This window comes from Panthera leo, chromosome D1 (genome assembly GCF_018350215.1).
Source record: "Panthera leo isolate Ple1 chromosome D1, P.leo_Ple1_pat1.1, whole genome shotgun sequence".
NCBI lineage: Eukaryota > Metazoa > Chordata > Mammalia > Carnivora > Felidae > Panthera > Panthera leo.
Window position 1 is genome coordinate 17,562,755 of NC_056688.1, and position 6,619 is coordinate 17,569,373.

Here is a 6,619-nt window from a genome sequence, read left to right on the forward strand (position 1 = left end):
CGGAAGCAAAAACAGAGAAGAGGGGCCAGAGTCACAGGAGACTGAAGAGTCTGCAGGAGACAGGCAGCTCTGCGGGCCCTCACCAGGAATGGTGGCCCCTCTCAGTCCGGGCCCCGCTCCCAGCTCTCCTCGAGGCCTGTGTCTGAGAACAGTCTGAAGCCCCAGCAGCAGGACCGGCTGGCCCCTTCCTCGCCAGCCCAGGTCAACCCCTGCACGGCTGGGCGCTGCCCCCTGTCTCAGCCCCGCCTGGCACATCTCATTATGGCTCCCAGGACACAGTGACCTTCCTCTGCCTCCCCAGCCAGCTCCTGGAGCACTGCCCCCTTCCCTGTTCCCAGCCCTGCCTCCAGGACTCCCAACAGCCTGGAGGCCCTGCCTGCCCAGATGGCCCGAGCCCTGGGACCTGGGAGGGTGGCCTGTGCCTGGCCCGGTCAGCCCTAGAGAGATAGGCCGGGAGAGTTCGGTGTCAGAGCAACATGAAATCCAAGTGCCCTTTGCAAGGAGATGGCTGAGGCCCGGGGCACGTGGGTGCCGAGGGCAGCCCAGGGAGACCCAAGGAATAGGCGATCCAGGGTGCCCAGAGCCAAAGAAGAGGTGAGGGGCAGCCTCTGTGAGGGAAGGCGCAGAGGATGGGGAAGCCTGGGCCTTCCCGGGCTTGAAAGTACCTGACCCTTCCAGGGGAGGGCGGGCCTATCCTGTTACCTGGAAGGACAGGTGCTGCCTGAAGCAGACTGGCTCAGGGTGGGATTCTGTAGGTGGCTGAAGGTGAATCACACCTTCTGGGTGCCTCGCACGTCCTCGTGTGGGAGTTGTGAGTCAGCATGTGTTGTCCCGCACGTCTGAGGCGTTATACGTGTGGACGGGTCCCAGGGGGTGCCAGCCTGCGTGTGTCAGTGGGTCTCTGTACCCTGGGGAAGCTGTGCTTGAGGTTGTTCTCAGAAAGTGCCAGCAACGCCTGCGTGCTTGGGCATCCCTGTCCCGCCTCTGTGCGTTAACTGAAATGTTGGGTCCAAGAGTGTATCCGCATACGTGGGCGTGGGCGTCCAGGGACCAGCAGAGGGCTGCCTCTGGGCACGAGAACTCACTGCGGTGTGACACTTGTGGGGAAGCGGGGAAGCGCCAGTGCGGTCTGAATTCCAGAAAATTCCAGATCCTGAGTTTCCAGCTGTCCCAGCTAAACCGCGCGCAGATGTGTGCTGCTCTGCGGCAGCCATAAACAGACCTCCCAGGATTTTTCCAGAGGAAACAGAAATATTTTGGTGTCTGCTCTGGGTAGGAGCGTAAAAACTGGGGATGGTGTTTGAGGATAGGGCTTTGAAACGAAGGGATCATAAATCAAAGGAAAGCTGAAGAGGCCAGGGTGTCCCCCCAAGGGCCAGCGGAGCAGGAAGGGCTCTCTCTGGTGGCTTCTAATCCTTAATAAAGCCCCAGCTACCACCCAGGAGGGTGAAGTCCCAGCTGCCAGGGCCCCCAAGAGCCCAGACCACCACTGCTCCACCTCTCCCTGGCCCTTTCTCTGTGAGCGTGCAGAATCCCTCACGCAAGGGGCCCTGGGCACGTGCCTCGCTGCCTTCTGGAAGATCACTCTAGCACACGTCCATACCCTCCACAGCACTGGCAGCACACCAAGGGGGACACCTCACATACACATGGACACAAGCCACCACTACGCTGTCACCCACACGTCTAACCACACACCCTCCATCGTCACACACAGACACACACTCGTCCTATGCCGGTATTTCAGGCACGGTCACAGATCCCACACCAACGCCCCACCGCACACAGACCCAACGATATGCTCTGGCAAAATGAACACCCACCCCACCACGCAGAGATCCCACACACCCACCCCCTCCTCTGCCTCCAAGTCCATTTACCCCCGCCCCCGTACACAGTTCCAGACCTTTCCAAGCCAAGAAACAGGCATGATACTCTTCTTGGGTGCATCAAGGCAAACTATTGAAACGTTTAAACAAACTCGACTTGTTCCTGTCGGACAATTACTTGGGATTGGTTTAAATTCCCCACCCCCAGGGATGAAATTTCCCATTCAACTACGCCCCTTACAGTCCCTCTCCAGGGCATAGAAGGGACTCTCTTCTCAGCCAGTGACCTGGGGGCTGGGCCCTGTTTGCTCTTTGCTCTGAGCTAGGAGAGACCCTTGCACATTGACGCAGCAGTTTCTCTGTGCCTGGCATGTGCTGGGCAAGTGAGAGGGCACAGAACTGGAGGAGACGCGCTCTCTACCCTTGGGAAGCTTAGAGCTCGGCTGCGGGATGGGACTCGGGCCGTAGGGAAAGCCACTGTCTGCCCCCGCCAAAGGGTGCTCACTCCAGAGGTGAATGTGGGCAGGGCTTCCTGGGCAACACCTACCTGTGCGGGTCTTGGGGGTAGGGCAGAGAATTCGGGCTCACGCCCACCCCACATCACACTTTTCATTGTATTCACCGCACTTACCTGAATTTCCCTTGCGTGGTTTTTTATTTTTCATTTTTTAAAATTCATTTCTTTCCCGGGGGGGGGGGGGGGGGGGCGGGGGAGGGGCAGAGAGAGAGGGGAGGGAGAGAGAGAATCCTAAGCAGGCTTCCTGCTGTCAGCCCAGAGCCTAAGCGGGCTCTATCTCAGGAACCGTGAGACTGTGTGAGATTGTGACCTGAGCCGAAATCAAGAGTGGGATGCTTAACCCCTTAACCGACTGAGGCGCCCCTACCTTGCTTATTTGCATATCTGTTTTTCTCTGGCTCCACCCATGTCACGTAGGCTAAGTGAAAACAGGTCCACTGCACTTAGGGTCTGGAGCTCTTTAAATAGTGGAAGGGAGGAAGGGAGGGAGGAAGGGAGGAAGGGAGAAAGGAGGGGAGGAAGAGGGGGAGGGAAGGAGAGAGCCTAAAGTGCAGGGCATAGCGACATGGAGGTCAGCCTGGCAGGAGGAAGTTGGGGCCAAGCTCTGAGGCACAGGCTGACAAATGTGGACTCAGACGACTCCCCTAATGGGGAACCACTGATGTGAACAGACCAACAGGCCCCGGAACCAGCTACTGAAAGTGCAAAATTCCTTTGACTGTGGGGCATCTGGGTTTTAGGAGTAGCCAGTCGATAGCTAAACTATATAGTAACAGGATTCAAGTACGTGACCTTTAGCATTCGTTTATATGCAAACCTATCACAGCATTACGGTTTACGTTGTAGGGGTGGGACAGACAGAAGCAGATTGTCAATAAGCAAGATAAACTCAGGTAAGTCTCCTCTCCTTAGCTTCACCCTGAGACCAGCCAACAAGAACCAACCTTAGATGGAGGCAAGTTATGAGGCAGAAGTCCTATTATCTTGGAGAAAACACATTTATGTGCAACAGCCACGTGGGCGCCTTTATCTAGAACACATGAGGAGTGCGGGCCCAGCATGCCCCAAAAGGGAAGTGCCTTATCAGTCACCCTGTCCTGGGAGCCCCCCCTTTTCCCCCTTCTGAGTGTGGACTAAGCCGGCACCCAGTGTCTCTGCTGCTGGGGAATAGCTCACAGGCGATTTCAAGGCCAGAGGGTAGGTGAGGGCTGAAAGAGTGTCCTTTTGTGAGATTGACTACCCGCCCACTTTCCCCACAGTAGGATGCTGCGAGGGGGGGCAGGGGGTCCCTTTTTAGGCTTTCTCCCATTGGAGGGAGGTTTTATCTCAGCAAACACTTTGCAAGAAGGCCTGGACGTACAGGTGGGCACTCTGCAGAATTGTTGGCACCCCAGCCTGCTGTATGGCATGTGCCGAGCCCCCTGATAAGACCCACCATCCCAAATGGAGCCATCTGAAGACTCCAGTCCTAGAGCAGGAAGAGCCCCTGGGTGGAGGCAGGATCCTGGGTTCTGGTCTCAACTCCCGGGAGCCCTGCTGGAGCAGGGCAGAGTCTCACGTCTCCACTGGAGCCAGGTTGAGTCGGGTGCCTCAGGCTCCTGGACAGGATGGCGGTAGGGGCACAAGCTCCAGACTCTGAGAACCGAACGTCAGCCCCGCCTCGGCCACTGGCCAGCTCTGCTTTCTTGGGCCGGTCACCCCGGCTTTCTGCACCACAATTTCCTCATCTGCAAAACGGAGGCAACCGTCACCAGTCGGCCCGCTTCAGAGGGAAGGCTCAGGGATCAAATGAGGCTGGAAACAGGAGTTTGCGCTGCGCACATGGGAAAAGAGGCCAGCCATTCCCTCCTCCCGGCGGCAGGGGAAGCGGCAGCAGGAGGGACCAGAAAGGCCCCACACTCAGGATTAATAAGGAGGCTCTTGTGTCTCACAACTGCTAGGCCTGAGTGCCAGCTCTGTCACCCCCCCCAGCTAGGTAAGCTTGAACCTGACAGCCAGCTCTCTGGGCCTTAGGTGCCTAATCTTTAAACCGGGAGAGAAGGAGCTGATGGCAAGTCATTGCCAGGCTCCGCAGTTATTCTCTGGTCCCTCCATCCCCAGACTCCGGGGCCTGAATTCTCTCTTCCATCCAAAGGGAGGCCGGGGAAGAGGCCTCGGGCTCCCGAGTGAATGCTCCGGCTGGCTGGCAGCTGAGAATGGCCTCAGGCAGGCACAGAGGATGGGACTCACCGAGTGCCAGGAACAGCAAAGGACCCCAACTCCTGCTTATACAGAGAGGCAAGAGACGCGGGCTGTGGGGTGCCACAGGGAGGCTCATTTGTGACCCCAGCAATTCATGCGGTACAGTCTCGTGTTTCATTCATTCACCTGATTCTGCAGCAGACCTTCTTAGGGCCACCACAGCATGCCAGGCACTGATCTGGGGGGCTGGGAATACAGAAGTGAGTGTGTTGCATCAAGGAGGGCACTCTTGGGGCTCCTGGGTGGCTCAGTCACTTAAGCGTCCAACTTCAGCTCAGGCCACGATCTTGCGGTTTGTGAGTTTGAGCCCCACATCGGGCTCTGTGCTGACAGCTCAGAGCCTGGAGCCTGCTTTGGATTCTGTGTCTCCCTCTCTCTCTGCCCTTCTCCTGCTCACTTGCTCACACTCTCTCTCTCTCTCTCTCTCTCTCAAAAATAAATATTTTAAAAAATTAAAAAAAAAAAAAGTAGGGCACTTCTCAGGATGAGCCCTGGGTGTCATACGTAAGATCTGAATCACTCCTGAAACCAAGACTACACTGTAAGTTAACTAACTTGAATTTAAGTTAAAAAAAAAAAAGTGAGTATGTTCACAGCCTCGTGGGGGACGAGAGATGTAAACAGAGGGTTCCCACCCAGCATGAGCAGCGCCGCGAGAGCGGCCATCACCGGGTGTTCTTGGGGCACGTAGGAGGTCCTGCACCCAGCCAAGTGGGACAGCTGTCTCCTTAGACACTGCAGTCAGCTTGCAGAGATGATGGGAAATCCAGAAATTGCTCGGTGCCCCCACAGCTTGGGGGGTGGTAATGAAAAAATCCCCGAGAGAAAGGTTACCGGGTGAGATAATTAATGTTTTGCTAAGGAGGAAAATAAGAGTGCGCGTTGCTCAGCACGCAAACACCTCAACTAACAAACCACTCAGAGAAAACAGACGGAACCACAGGCTTTTTCTCACAAAGGCTTTTTTTTTTAAACAGAACGGAAAAGAAAAAGACAGCAGTCACAGACGTGCCTCCCCTGTGGCTGAAAGGACATTCTCCACCAGGTGAGGAAACCAAGACCCGCAGCTGGTTCCTTTCTGGGCAAAGGCCAACCTCATGCCCCAGCAGCGCCTGACCCGGGGGCTGCCATTTCATTTCAAGGCCCCCATCTCATTACTGAGGCCAGAGGAGTTTCTGGCTGTGTTAAGGAACAGAGATTTCTAATTCCTCGGGGTGTATGCGGCAGGTGTCGCTTTCAGACACCTGGCTCTTAACCTTCCGGGGGAAGGTTGCGTCTTCTGCAGCTCGAGTTCACAGTGGAAGGACCCGATGAAGAGGAAAAGATAAAAGGGTTACTTTCGTTGCTACTTACGTGAACTGTAAAATAAAAGGGTTACTTTCGTTGCTACTTACGTGAACTGTAAATATGTATTCTGAATCTTCAGGGGCCAGGGCAGGCTCAAATGAGCCACTTTCCAAACGGATGCGGAGGCTTAGTCATGCTCAGAAAACCCATCAGAACTGGGTGCTGTCCGCTGCTCCACCCCTGGGGGGACGGTCTAGCATAAGGCCTCCCTCTAGACCTGGTTCCAGGCCTCAAGACACAGAAGTCTTTCCATTGTCATCTCCAGAATGCCCGGGGCGCTGGGGGGGGGCCTAAGGGAAAATCTGTAAGACAGGGTTTGCTGCTGCGACAGCAAACTGACCTTGAACTTCCCTTTTCTCCCCGACTACAACCACATCAGGCCCCGGGAGTCCAGGCAGGGGCCTCAGCTTTGCCAGAGACTATTCGGTCTTGACAACTTTTTTTTTTTTTTTAATGTTTATTTATTTTTGAGAGAGAGACAGAGACAGAGAGGCAGAATCTGAAGCCGGCTCCAGGCTCTGAGCTGTCAGCACAGACAGAGCCCAACACGGGGCTTGAACTCACGAACGCCGAGTTCATGATCGTGAGTTCAATCAAGCCCTGAGCCGAAGTCAGACACTTAACTGACTGAGCCACCCAGGCGGCCCTTGACAACTTCTTTAACCTTTCCTCAACAATAAAAGAG

At 55.6% G+C, this 6,619-nt stretch overlaps 1 long non-coding RNA gene across 1 annotated transcript; it reads right to left on the reverse strand.

The window, feature by feature from the left end:
- Positions 1-3,536: 3,536 nt before the first annotated feature.
- Positions 3,537-6,213, reverse strand: LOC122200883. Its single transcript, XR_006193962.1, has 3 exons — positions 5,982-6,213; positions 4,576-4,773; positions 3,537-4,073 (listed from the first exon to the last, which is right to left on the reverse strand). It is a non-coding gene; the product is annotated as an uncharacterized LOC122200883 (long non-coding RNA).
- Positions 6,214-6,619: the final 406 nt, after the last annotated feature.